Source organism: Micropterus dolomieu, linkage group LG22 (assembly GCF_021292245.1).
Source record: "Micropterus dolomieu isolate WLL.071019.BEF.003 ecotype Adirondacks linkage group LG22, ASM2129224v1, whole genome shotgun sequence".
NCBI classification, from domain to species: Eukaryota; Metazoa; Chordata; class Actinopteri; order Centrarchiformes; family Centrarchidae; genus Micropterus; species Micropterus dolomieu.
In genome coordinates this window covers 2,120,353-2,134,600 of record NC_060171.1, presented here as the reverse complement: position 1 = coordinate 2,134,600, position 14,248 = coordinate 2,120,353, and positions in this window count along the sequence as shown.

Genomic DNA, 14,248 nt, shown 5'->3' with positions numbered 1-14,248 from the left:
GAGCTGTGAAGAAAACGCCCAAAACATCAGGAAGTGACATCAGCAACGACCTCCACAGTGCAGGGTGAAGGTATCACAATCCACTGCTGGAAGAAGACTCAGAGAGCAGAAATATAGAGGCCACACCACAAGATGCAAACCACTCATCAGCAGCAAGAATCACAAGGCCAGAGTGAAATTTGCAGAGAAGAACAGAGATGAGCCGCAAAAGTCCTGGAACACAATCTGATGGACGGATGAGACCAAGATTAATCTGTAGCAAAGTGATGGAAAGGCCAAAGTGTGGAGAAAGAAAGGAACTGCTGATGATCCAGAGCGTACAAGCTCATCTGTGAAGCCTGGTGGAGGTGATGTCACGGCCTGGGCTGCATGGCTGCTTCTGGAACAGGCTCATTAATATTTATTGATGATGGAACTGATGATGGTCGCAGCAGAATGAAGTCAGAAGTGTTTACAGAGAAATGCACTGAAACTAACGGGGAGGAACTTTATCATGCAGCAGGACAACAAGCCAAAGCACACAAAACAAAACAAAGGACTTCATCAGGGGAAAAAGTGGAAGGTTTTAGACTGACCAAGTCAATCAGCTGACCTGAACCCAACAGAGCTGCATTTCACCTCCTTAAGAGGAGACTGAAGGGAGAAACACCCCGAAACAAACAAGAACTGAAAGAAGCTGCGGTAAAAACCTGGAATAGCTTCACAAATGAAGAATGCAACAGTTTGGTGATGTCGATGGGTCGCAGGCTTGAGGCAGTTACTGCAAGCAAAGGTTCTGCCACCAAATATTAAATGTTATTTACTTTAAGATGATTTGTTCCTTTACTTTTGCTCACCGAAGAACGCTGTGGTCTAAAACAAACGGTGGTTTGTCCTGAGTCACATATTTCACTTCACAGGGACTGAAGGGATTGAAGGGAAGCTGACTCTGGACCAATCAGTGCTCTCTGTCCTGTGACAGACAGCTGTGTGTGGTGATGAGCCATGTGATCCCGGGGCTTTAACCCAATCAGAGAGCAGTGAGTCCATCATCTGTAGGGTAATAACTTCCTGGCCTCATTAGAGACCCGTAACGACGTTAGCGTCCCCGCGCTCTCCTCAGATCTGAGCGTTGATTAGTTTTCCAGTTGCGTCTGCTCTCCTTTGAAAAGGAGATCTGGCCTTTTGCTCTCAGGAGCTTCTTCTCAGATGTAAGATCAGCTCTGAATTTAAACACATTAAACCAATCAGAGAGGCTTTGCTGCTGCGAGCGGAGCGTCTGGCTGTCAGCTGACTCGTCCTGCTGGAGGTGAAACTGCTGCCGACTTCAGAGTGAAAAGAAAATAGACACAAGCACAGAACTCACCACACGATCAGCTGTAGGACACTGAAACCTTTCTGTTAGGTCCTCCATGGGTCTCGGAGGCTTTGTGCAGTCCCGGTCCGGCCCCCGGTGATACAGATATAACTACAGTTAGCAGTCAGTCCGGTGAAATGCTGAACGGCAGTTAGCGGTCTGTCCGGTGAAATGCAGCTAGCGGTCTGTCCGGTGAAATGCTGAACGGCAGCTAGCGGTCAGTCTGGTGAAATGCAGCTAGCGGTCTGTCCGGTGAAATGCTGAACGGCAGCTAGCGGTCAGTCTGGTGAAATGCAGCTAGCGGTCTGTCCGGTGAAATGCTGAACGGCAGCTAGCGGTCAGTCCGGTGAAATGCTGAACGGCAGCTAGCGGTCAGTCTGGTGAAATGCAGCTAGCGGTCTGTCCGGTGAAATGCTGAACGGCAGCTAGCGGTCAGTCCGGTGAAATGCTGAACGGCAGCTAGCGGTCAGTCTGGTGAAATGCTGAGCGGCAGTAGCGGTCAGTCTGGTGAAATGCAGTTAGCGGTCAGTCTGGTGAAATGCTGAGCGGCAGTTAGCGGTCAGTCTGGTGAAATGCTGAGCGGCAGTTAGCGGTCAGTCTGGTGAAATGCAGTTAGCGGTCAGTCTGGTGAAATGCTGAGCGGCAGTTAGCGGTCTGTCTGGTGAAATGCAGTTAGCGGTCAGTCTGGTGAAATGCTGAGCAGCAGCTAGCGGTCAGTCTGGTGAAATGCAGTTAGCGGTCAGTCTGGTGAAATGCAGCTAGCGGTCAGTCTGGTGAAATGCTGAGCAGCAGCTAGCGGTCAGTCTGGTGAAATGCAGTTAGCGGTCAGTCTGGTGAAATGCAGCTAGCGGTCAGTCTGGTGAAATGCAGTTAGCGGTCAGTCTGGTGAAATGCAGCTAGCGGTCAGTCTGGTGAAATGCTGAGCGGCAGTTAGCGGTCTGTCTGGTGAAATGCAGTTAGCGGTCAGTCTGGTGAAATGCTGAGCAGCAGCTAGCGCTCAGTCTGGTGAAATGCAGCTAGCGGTCAGTCTGGTGAAATGCTGAGCGGCAGTAGCGGTCAGTCTGGTGAAATGCAGTTAGCGGTCAGTCTGGTGAAATGCAGTTAGCGGTCAGTCTGGTGAAATGCTGAGCAGCAGCTAGCGGTCAGTCTGGTGAAATGCAGCTAGCGGTCAGTCTGGTGAAATGCTGAGTGGCAGTTAGCGGTCTGTCTGGTGAAATGCAGTTAGCGGTCAGTCTGGTGAAATGCTGAGCAGCAGCTAGCGGTCAGTCTGGTGAAATGCAGCTAGCGGTCAGTCTGGTGAAATGCTGAGCGGCAGTAGCGGTCAGTCTGGTGAAATGCAGTTAGCGGTCAGTCTGGTGAAATGCAGTTAGCGGTCAGTCTGGTGAAATGCTGAGCAGCAGCTAGCGGTCAGTCTGGTGAAATGCAGTTAGCGGTCTGTCTGGTGAAATGCAGTTAGCGGTCAGTCTGGTGAAATGCTGAGCAGCAGCTAGCGGTCAGTCTGGTGAAATGCAGCTAGCGGTCAGTCTGGTGAAATGCTGAGCGGCAGTAGCGGTCAGTCTGGTGAAATGCAGTTAGCGGTCAGTCTGGCAGCTCCTTACTCTGACTTCTCTATTCCAGAGGTGGAAAGTAACGAATTACAATTAGCCTACTCACTTTACTGTAATTGAGTAGCTATTTTGTGTACTTGTACTTTCTGTAATTTTACTTTTACTTAAGTATGTTTTGTATTGTACTTCGCTACATTTTCAATCACTCCTCTGTTTCTGAGTAAAAAAAAAGTGCAAGAAAAAGCTGTTAGATAAAGACCTGCACACCTCCACCTTCTCAGCCAGGTAACCAACTCCTTTCACTTTTGCAGTCTCATGTTGTGGCAGCATAAAGTCAGATCATGACTGCTCACAGAAGTATGGAAAATACCAATAACTGCCCGACAATAGTTTTTAGCTGCCCCAGACCTCTGTGCCCTGTGGTATTAAAAGGCATCTGCTGTTACCATAGTAACTACAGGTGTCTCATGCACAATAACGCGCAGCTGCTTAATAGCATCAACACCGGTTCATTAATATGTCATGCCAATCAGAGTTACATTTACAATGACTGATTTTAACCATCACTCCTCAGTGAACTCATGTTTAGGTTTTCCTGTTTAGATTTATCAATATGGATTTAGGCCTACCATGTTTTTAAGGAGTCTGTTCACACCTATATAAGCTAATAAAAACGTTCATTTTGCAAAAGTAATATAGCAATTATTTTTGAAAGTCCGGCCCCCACAGTGTCTGCTTTGAACAGATGTAGCTGAGGACCCCTGATGTGGAGGTCAGTTAAATAATAGCCTGCTTTCATTGGTGGTTAAAAAAACTTTTCATAGTTTGGTAAGATGCTTTGTTCCAAATAGCCAAAAAGACTTCGGTGCATGACAATGTTGGTTGGCATTAACATCTTGCTGGTAACTACTTATTTATTGTACTAACGCTTCTAATATCCTGTTAAAATTTCCACTTGTTTGAATGTAAATAGGGACATGACTTCATATACAGGTCAGTATTTCCCATTTTCCCAGTCCAGAGCGGCCCGCCAGAGTCTAATCTGTTCCGCCACAGTTTCCTAATGAAGCAAAAACATTCTCTAACTTCTCATTATAACATAAAATGTCATTGTTTTTTGCCTTTGATTTGGTAAAGTATCTGTCAAACTAACTAAAATTTGGCTAAAAACACAATTTGGCTTTGTTCCCTTATCAAATCGCAAAAGACTGCAATTTAATTAAATAAGTATAATACGTCTAAATAAGATATTAAATCAATATAAATAAGTTATTTTAGGAGGTTAAAAAAGTAACTTTTACTTTAAATGTAAAATTTTTATACTGGTAACTTTACTTGTACTTAAGTAAACGTTCATCAAAATAATCATACTTTTACTTAAGTGGAATATTTTTGTACTCTTTCCACCGCTGTAAATATTCTACACCTACCTTTAGCGTTCGAAAGCGTGCAGGGCTTCCCCCTGTGCAGTGTGAGGATGTGGCGATGGAACAGTGGAAAAAACGCTTGCCTTTGGTGTGAGAGACCGGGGTTCGATTTCCCACTACAACACAATTCGCCAATGTATCCCTGAGCGAGACACTTAACTCCTAGTTGCACCGGAGGCGTGTGACCTCTGACATATATAGCAATTTAAAGTCGCTTTGAGAAAAACGTCAGCAAAATGAAGTTGGTCTTGTGCCGTGTTTTGACTCATGAGGTCAAAGTATCCTGACAATGAATTAGTGAAAATTGGGTAAAAGACTTATTATTACTAATTCTAAAGTAGTATAAAATACAAATGTTCCTACAAAGTGTTAAAGTAACAACATTGAAGTGTACTAGAGACCCGCCTACAGTACTCTGAGTACTCTTACTGCTGCAGAGGTAGTATTGGCCTCTGATGACGCAATCACCGCTGCTGTTACTTTTTCAAGCCTGGGTGGAGGTGACTCATAAACGCATGCATCAAAGCAGGTTGGTGTTTCATAAGGCTCTTTATGTAAGGGGGGGGGGGGGGGGGGGGGGGGGGCAGTGATGGAAGGAAGCTTCTGTACAAGGTAAATTTAATCGTCAACATTGTTGTACAATGAGATGCAGTTTGTAGCTCCCTTCTGCTACAAACCCAACGATGTACACAAAAATGGTAAAGAGAAACAAACTATTTTCAGTGGTGCAGTGCTGAGGATGAATTTAAGAGGCTCTCAGCCTTCTATATCTCCTCGCAGGAGGCAGCAGGGTGAACAGGCTGTGGCTGGGTGGGTACTGTCCTGCAGGCACCTCACCTCACCCACGTCACTGATGCTCGGGAGATGATGATCTGCAGAGCCTTACGGTCCTGGGCCGTGCACGTCCCGTGTTAGTGATGTTATCAGTTAGGAAGCTTTCTGTTGCTCCTATGTAAAAGCTGACAAGAACTTGGTGCTGGAATTTAGCCTTCTTAAGTTCCCTTGAGAAATCCAGCTGCTTCTGAGTTTTCTTCGGCAGCGTGGAGATGTGAGACGACCGTGTCAGGTTCTCTGTGATGCTGATTCCCAGGAACCTGAAACTGTGTCAGCTTCACAGAGCTGCTGGCATGAGTTTCCTGTGACGTCATTACTGTCGTTACCTGCTTTGCTTTGATGAGGATCCAGATGTGCGGCGCCTGACTTGGAAAGAATACATGTGTCACACTGTCTCTCTGCCTGCAGAGAGTGAAATAAACGTCCTCCAAGTCTTTCTCATTCTTGATCAGCTGACCTCTGTTCCATCAGTGTTTCATTCTGTCGTACTTCTGTTGCTGCTCTGTGTTTTTCCATCAGGTCAGCAGCTCTAATAAACTCATTGAAGATCTAACAGCAGTGCATTATGTGCCTATTTCACTGGGGAAGTAATGAGATTACAGTAACCTCCAGTGCGGAGAGAGTTGCTGCAGGCCGGTTATTACAGCAGCAGCAGCGAGCGAGCGGAGAGGCCGCCGGCCTGAAACCAGGCTGATGTGATTATAACACGAGGCCAGCTGTGTTCTGGAGGACATGTTTCATGTCATAGTCATGATTTATTCATTTACAGTTAACCCCTCACTTTGGAATAACCTGTGGACCAAAGACGTTTAGTAAGTAGGTGCATGTTTATTCATATGTCACCTTTCAAAACCTACTGAAGGGCATCAGAGGGATAGAAGGTTAAAAGAAACGTCACAACAGCAGACAATAAAAACAAACAGTTCACAGCATCACTAATCAAAACGGTGGCCATAATTGGTGTTAACGCAACACAACCACACACCAACAGTGTCGACAACGGACCAGAACCTAAGGAGGACTTTTCTGGTTGTAACGTGGTGGCAGAGGGGGAAAAGTATTGTTTCACTTTATATTCGGTGGTGGTGAATTTCTAAAATGTCTATCACTCAAAAACGTCCAGGAGCAGAGAGTTTCTCTCAGTGTTTTATTTCAGGAAGCTGTCAGCATGCAGCTGTGTCAAGAAAAGTTCATTGTGTGTCCATCATTTAAGTCAAAAAGTGAAACTTTCATATATTCTAGATTCATTACACATAAAATGAAATATTTCAAGCCTTTTCTCTGTTTTAATCTTGATGATTACCGCTTACAGCTCATGGAAATGAAAACTCCGGTATCTCAAAACTATTAGAATGTTAGAAAAAAGAATTTATAATACAAAATGTCGACCTGAGAAGAGCTCTGATCAGCTGATTAACTCCAAACACCTGCAGGTTTCCTGAACCTTCAATCTCTCAGTCTGGTTCTACAGTGAACTTTTTTTTTTAGCTGCACCTGTACTGGACTCACATTCATGCAACACGTCCTCAAACCTAAACAATTAAATAGGTCGATTGTCAAGTGAAAGCAAAAACATTTAAGACCGTTCCCCAAAAACATGTACTGGACCTTCAGCATGTTATATAAATAACATGACGTTTAATTCGTGGTGAAACGGTGGTAGCTTGTTCAGGTTTAGGCAACAAAACAACTTGGTGAGGATTAAATAAATGATGGTGATTTGGGTTAAAATACCTACGTTACATAAGTCACCTATGAAATGTTATTTAACTTAAAACATGTCACCTTTGACTTTCTTCCACACGGGACTCATAGTCCTGAGTTTACTTGACTTGAATCCATCCACCCCACCACCTGCTTGCATCACGTCACCTGACTTCTTCTGCCACTAGAGGTCGCGGCCTAACAAAAAACCTAAATATTAGTCGTAATAAGTTGCTGCATCATCGACCTGTGCAGCCGTTTCTCTGCTGAGGACGGGCTGGTTCATCATTATGTAGCTGCTGGAGGTGTGAACGGGGTAATTACTCTGCAGCACGTTGACCTTTTTAAAGCTTATATTCTTTGGATGCAGCAACTAAGTACACGGAGCAAAATTATAAATGCAACACTTTTGTTTTTGCCCCCATTCGTCATGAGCTGATTCACAAATCTGTCAAAATCTGTGTTAGTGAGCACTTCTCCTTTGCCGAGATAATCCATCCACCTCACAGGTGTGGCACATCAAGACGCTGATCAGGCAGCATGGGGATTGCACAGGTATGCCTTAGACTGGCCACAATAAAAGGCCTTAGACTGGCCACAATAAAAGGCCACTCCAAAATGTGCAGTTTCACTGTATTGGGGTGTCCGGAAACCAGTCAGTATCTGGTGCGACCACCATTTGCCTCACGCAGTGCAACACATCTCCTCCTCGTAGAGTTGATCAGGTTGTTGATTGTGGCCTGTGAAGTCTTGGTCCACTTCTCTTCAATGGCTGTGCGAAGTTGCAGTCAGATCGAGATCTTGATGAGGACGACGAGCATGCAGATGAGCTTCCCTGAGATGGTTCCAGACAGTTTGTGCAGAAATTCTTTGGTCATGCAAACCGACTGTTGCAGCAGCTGTCCGGGTGGCTGGCCTCAGACCATCTTGGAGGTGAAGATGCTGAATGTGGAGGTCCTGGGCTGGTGTGGTTACACGTGGTCTGCGGTTGTGAGAGCTCTGAAACACCTTTGGAGATGGCTTATGGTAGAGAAATGAACATTCAGTTCATGGGCAACAGCTCTGGTGGACATTCCTGCAGTCAGCATGCCAACTGCACGCTCCCTCAAAACTTGCACATTTTGGAGTGGCCTTTTATTGTGGCCAGCCTAAGGCACACCTTTGCAATCCCCATGTTGTCTGATCAGCATTTTGAAATGCCACACCTGTGAGGTGGATGGATTGACAGATTTGTGAACAATATTTGAGAGAAAAAGGCCTTTTGTGTACATAGAGAAAGTCTTAGATCTTTGAGTTCAGCTCATGATGAATGAAGGCAAAAACAAAAGGGTTGCCTTTATAATTTTGTTCAGTGTACATTTACACAAGTGCTGTAGTAGAATTTCTGAGGTATTTTCTCCTTCTACTTCATCTCAGAGGGAGCTATTATACATTTTACTTCACTACATTTATGCCACAGTTTCAGTTCCTTTACAAAGTCAGATTTTTACACATAAAACACATGAAGAGTTTATAAAATATTACGGTTTATTATAAACTACCTGCTATTTTCCCCTATTTCCAGGAAAACCGCCTAAAATAACAAACCCAAAATAAATCAGTTCTCCTGCATAATTCTGGTCTCCTTTGAAAGGTCAGAAGCTAGGGAATATAAATCAACTATAAATGAACCTGTTAACCTGTGTTGCTATTAAAGAGTAAATGGAGATGCAAAAAAGGACAATATATTTTCATCCTCGCGTGGTATAATATCTATATTTTAATAGCCATTAAAACCATCATCCAACTCATTATCATGCAACTGAATATCTTCAAATACACCTGGAATACAACTGTAACTGTAAATGTTATGAAAAGAAACTAATATACAACAGTTATTACACAATTTTTCAAAAAGACACCAGGCAAATGTCCATGTTTTGGCCATATTAACTGTTTACACTTTCATTGGGAGTTTTATTCAAACCACTATTTCTGTCCATACAACCACGTTCCAAAAAACATAAAGCTTCCAAAACATTGAGATACTGATAAAAACAATTGAATATTGATCAATATTCCTGTGACCTAAAGCACGGGACAGGACGTCAGCCAGGATGTTGGATGTAAAGGTTGTAACCGTGGGCCAGGGGGACCCAGCAAGCCGAACACTTTGTCACCTGTTTCGAACGGCTTCACTTTCTTTGCGGCCACACAGACCCGTGAGGGGGAAAACACGTCCTTCGCCGACTTCCCTGAACAGAGACACTAAAAACAACAAGTTAGCTTTGGGAGACACATCACTTATCTCCACACTTAACACCTCCGGTGGACCACGCACTCTATGGTCCTAAGCTGGGCTAAAACTCAAAGGCTTTTTCTTTAAAGTGTCGAGTTTTTGGTTGTCCTTCCACCTCTGTTTTCTTTGCAACTGACGTAGGTCTCACACACGGACCATCACCATGGGACACGCTTTCTTTAGGAAAAACAGAATCAGCAGGTGAATCAGACAGACCAATCTCTTGTGTCCATTTACGAGACTGCGCTCTTGTTGTCACGCTTACGGTCGTATGAGGATGGCTGTGTGCACTAAATCATCCTGCTCAGACTCAGGGATCGGATCGCTGACCACCTTAGGGACAGGAAACACCTTCCCACCAGCAATATCATTCCCCATGACTACCTCAATGCCCCCGATTGGGAACTCTGCACGGACACCCATCGTGAAGGAACCACTCACTAGGTCAGAATGGACATAAATCTGGTGCTGTGGAGCTGGTACGAATCCCATTTCGATACCTCTTACTACTGCACTTACGTCGGAGCTGTCACACACGGGAAGAATGCCAGACGGGATTAGCGACTGCGAACAGGCTGTGTCCTGCAGTATTCTCACCCGTCGCTGGCCTTCTGCTTTCCCTGTCAGAGAGACAAAACCGTCAAAAATAAAAGTTTTTAAACAGTCATTTGCTAACTCATGCGTTTGGGAGTCTTGCCCCTGGAGCTGGGAAGAACTAATGTAACAGTAGTATTAATACTTTTAATTAAGTTAATGGGTAGTGCTTAGGGCCGACCCCCAATAGTCAAAGATTTGATGCTTCGATGGGCGGAGCCTGATTCCATTGTCAATCTCACCGTCGAAGCTTCGCAGTGAAACAAGGATCACGCCATTTGGGCGATATGGGGGTGCTCAACGTCTGATTTTACATAGAACTACCAGTTTTCTCCAAATAAGTTAATATACAGCCTGTTACAATATACATTTCAGTGTTTAATGCTGTAAGTAAACAAAAAAATAAAACTTTCAATAAATCCAAAACCGTACCCGGGGCGACATGGACTCTTTCAAATCACTCATCAAAACCCACCTTTTTAGATTAGCTTTTAACATCAAATAATGTGATATTACACCTGCTGCTGTTTGTTATTTATATGGTCCCCTCTTATGTTTTTGCACCACATGTTTTTATATTTTATATTATGCTATTTATGTTTTTAATCGATTTTAAATGTACATAACTTCTGCTTTTACCTGTAAAGTGTCTTTGAGTGTCCTGAAAAATGCTATAGAAATAAAATGTATTATTATTATTATTATTAAAATTGTAACCCTAACCCTGGGTCGTCACTGCGCATGTGTAGGCGGAGCGTGTATGTGTGCGGTGGCAGCAGAGGAACACTTGCTGAAGAGACGGCGCTCCAGCTTCACTGGTGTTGTGCCGAGTTGTCCGCACCTCGCGGGACTTTCAGATAATTTATTCAATTCAATTTTCAATTCAAATCAATTCAATTTTATTTATATAGCACCAAATCACAACAGTTATCTCACAGCGCTTCATAAAAGAGCAGGTCTAGACCGTACTCTGTGATGTTATTTACAGAAGCCCAACAATTCCCACATAATTTATCACCCTTGATGAACCACACACCAATAGAATATTTTATCGTTTTTAAACAGCCGGCTACTTGAAATAGACCCGCGAGGAACCGCGACGTGCAGGCAGCTGTTGGCAGCACGGCATGCACGCAAAACTCTGCACAAGACCGGTGAATGACAGGCGAGAGAGAGAGAGGGAGAGAGAGAAAAGGGTCTTCAAAACAGACTGCAATCACCGCGCACAAAAACACACATGATTCAACTATCAGTCGACTGTAGGCAGGACATGACGATTCTGATTCGACTCTGTAAATCCTTAGTCGGGGACAGCCCTAGTAGTGCTAGAAACCACTCATGCTGAAAAGGTCCATGTGTAAATACATAAAAACAACTGCACTCTTTAATAAAACTAGAAAATGTTGATGCCTTTAGTTTGTGTCTAAATATATAATGATTACAGCAACATGTTGTGGTAGAGGATGTTTCAGTAAAGTTTTCACTAGATGGAGCTCAAAGTCCTCAGCAGTATTTCAGTCTGATCATTCCTGTAAAAACAGACTGTGTGTAATGAGTTATTTCGTCATAAAGGACTATAATGAGCCCACTTTCCATCCGGACCCGTGACGCCCTGCCAGTCAGTCAGAACTGAAGACTCGGATCAGAGGCCAAACGCCTTCAAGTACCTTTAACCAGGTCCAGCTGCCCTTGATTTTAACCTATCTTGGATAACTGAGAACCTTCACGGACACTTTCCTTCCACCTGCAGCAGGTTACACTACATTTCCCGGTATGCTTTTCATCAGTTTTCAGAGAGCTTTGAACGTTTTTCTCCAGTGGATAGTGTGTGTGGGCGGACAGAGAAACTGTGATGGTGAAGCTGTGAGGCTTTTCTTCTTCTTTACCAGTAAAAAGAAAGTAAAAGCTGTAGTGGAATAAAGTATGTTTACTCAAGAACTGTACCAGTAGCCAACAAATCGAGGTTACTTTTTTAACTCAAGTAGTTCCACTTTATCCACCTTTATACTATATATTACTCCACCACATCTCTGAGGTATTGTATTTTTTACTGCACTACATTTTTCTTTACAGCTTTAGTTACTTTTACCCTTCCTGTCCTGTGAAAAATACATATCTCCTCATATGATGATCTTATAGACCATGATGCATTGCTGCAGTTTAGACTACACAACAGGATACAAAACAGTTCAAATGAGCTCAACCTTAAAGCAACATTGTGTGCGATCCCCACAGTCTGTATTAAAGAAGTGGGCGTCGCCGGCGTGACGTCACCCGTTGGTTCCTGGACTGCTGTTTCGAAACCTTGATTTTGGCATTTTGGTCACAACATATTTACCTGAAAAATGAAAAAAAAAAGATTCCTGATAAGCTTTTTCAGCAGTGACAGGTCGCCATGGTAGCGACTTGTCAATCAGCTTGTAGCCCCGCCCTAAAGCCTCCCCTGCTTCCTGGTCTCTGTTCCTCTAAACGGGACCATAATTTACTAAATGAACATCACGCTGTGTTGAAGAAGACTTGAAACTAGCGACTGAGACCATAAACTCATCAGGAAAGTGTTTACTGAGGGAATAAATCAGCTGACAAGTAGAAACATTTTCTTATAGACTTCTATACAATCACACTTCTTTTTGCAGCCGGTGGAGTCGCCCCCTGCTGGCTGCTGGAGAGGATGCAGGTTTAAGGCTCTTCAGCACTGGCTTCACTAATGAGAGGTGGAGGTTGCCACTGGACTCACGCCATAGCTGTTTCCTATCACCTGTGCCCCTTATATACAGTCCTGACCCTGATCTAATGACGCCCAGGGTCCAAAATACTAATGCAAAATGTATCTAAACAAAATAATATGACATGCCAACAAGTACATACAACATAAATGCCTCCTACATGTTATTCTGACAATATAAAAAAACACCTGTAAATGAAGGAAGGAGTCAATTAAAAGAAAAAGAGCTTCATAATGTCTCTAATGTCTGCGTTTGTCTTGTAACAATGTTTTACTCTGATATGATACAGGAAAGAAAAGTCACTCTTTGGTTAAACTCCCATAGAACAGGTCACACTGCTTCATTCTGAGGGTTCACAAGCTGAAAAATGAATGGGAACTGCTGGGTTAGAGACAAAACCTTAAGTATTATACTTAAATCTATCTCTAATAAACTATATTGATATCATTGGTATCCTTCATAGAAAATAGTGCCTTTCATGGTGAGCTGTATGCTGGATGGTTGCTGGAGAGGAGCTCTGCGCTGAACACGTTTTCTCTGGAGAAATAAAGGTTAAAAGCATTTCAGGCTGAGCCGACGCATCAGTAACCATCACTTCAGCCCTGAGCTGAGAGTTTGGCCTCCGCAGTGTTAGATAACACGAGCGCTGATCTCAGTACCAGCTGCAGGTGAGTTAGAGGATCTCAGGTCCCGCTGAAACCTAACTGTCTGTTTGCTGCTCGAGAAAAGAAAGGGTTGATCTGGAGGACAGATAGAAAACATTTTTTATTACTAATTACTTACTCATGCATGTTCTTCTGATTTTGTTTGTTCAGTTTTTGCCTCCTCTGCAATAAAGTGAATGGAAGTCCCCAGTCATGCTAGCAGCTCTGTGAGGCTTCAGTCTGTTAAATGCTAACAGGCTCACAGCTTTGAAAATGTTTATTAAAGAAATTAAAACACAACATCTTTTACTTCTTTGTTATTATGTGTAATCCACACAACATGCTCTGTTTTCAGGAAATATTTATTCAGTATAGAAATCATTTCAAAACTGTCTACATGGCTGTGAGGAGCGAATTGATAGAAAATATTGTGTTGTTGTTTAAAGAGGCTTGATGTTGAGCCTCCAGCAGCAGTTTGTGTCTGAGTCGTTTGTCCAGGTGAGGTTACCTGAGGTCAACCAGCAGCCGCTGACAGGATGCCAGATGACAACATGTAAGCCTTCATTCAGCCTGGTGATGGTGATGATGGTGATGATGATGGTGATGATGATGGTAATTATGGTGATGATGATTGTGATGATGATGGTGGTGGTGATGGTGACAATTATGGTGACGGTGGTGGTAATTATGGTGATGACGGGGAAGATTGTGGTGGTAATTATGGTGATGATGATGTGACGGTGGTGGTAATTATGGTGATGATGATGTGACGGTGGTGGTAATTATGGTGATGATGGCGGTGATGATGATGGTAATTATGGTGATGATGATGGTGACGGTGGTGGTAATTATGGTGATGATGGCGGTGATGATGATGGTAATTATGGTGATGATGATTGTGATGATGATGGTAATTATGGTGATGATGATTGTGATGGTGATGGTGGTGGTGATGATGATGGTGGTGGTGGTGATGATGATGGTGATGATGATGGTAATTATGGTGAGGATGATTGTGATGATGATGGTGGTGGTGATGGTGACAATTATGGTGACGGTGGTGGTAATTATGGTGATGACGGGGAAGATTGTGGTGGTGATGATGGTGATGATGATGTGACGGTGGTGGTAATTATGGTGATGATGATGTGACGGTGG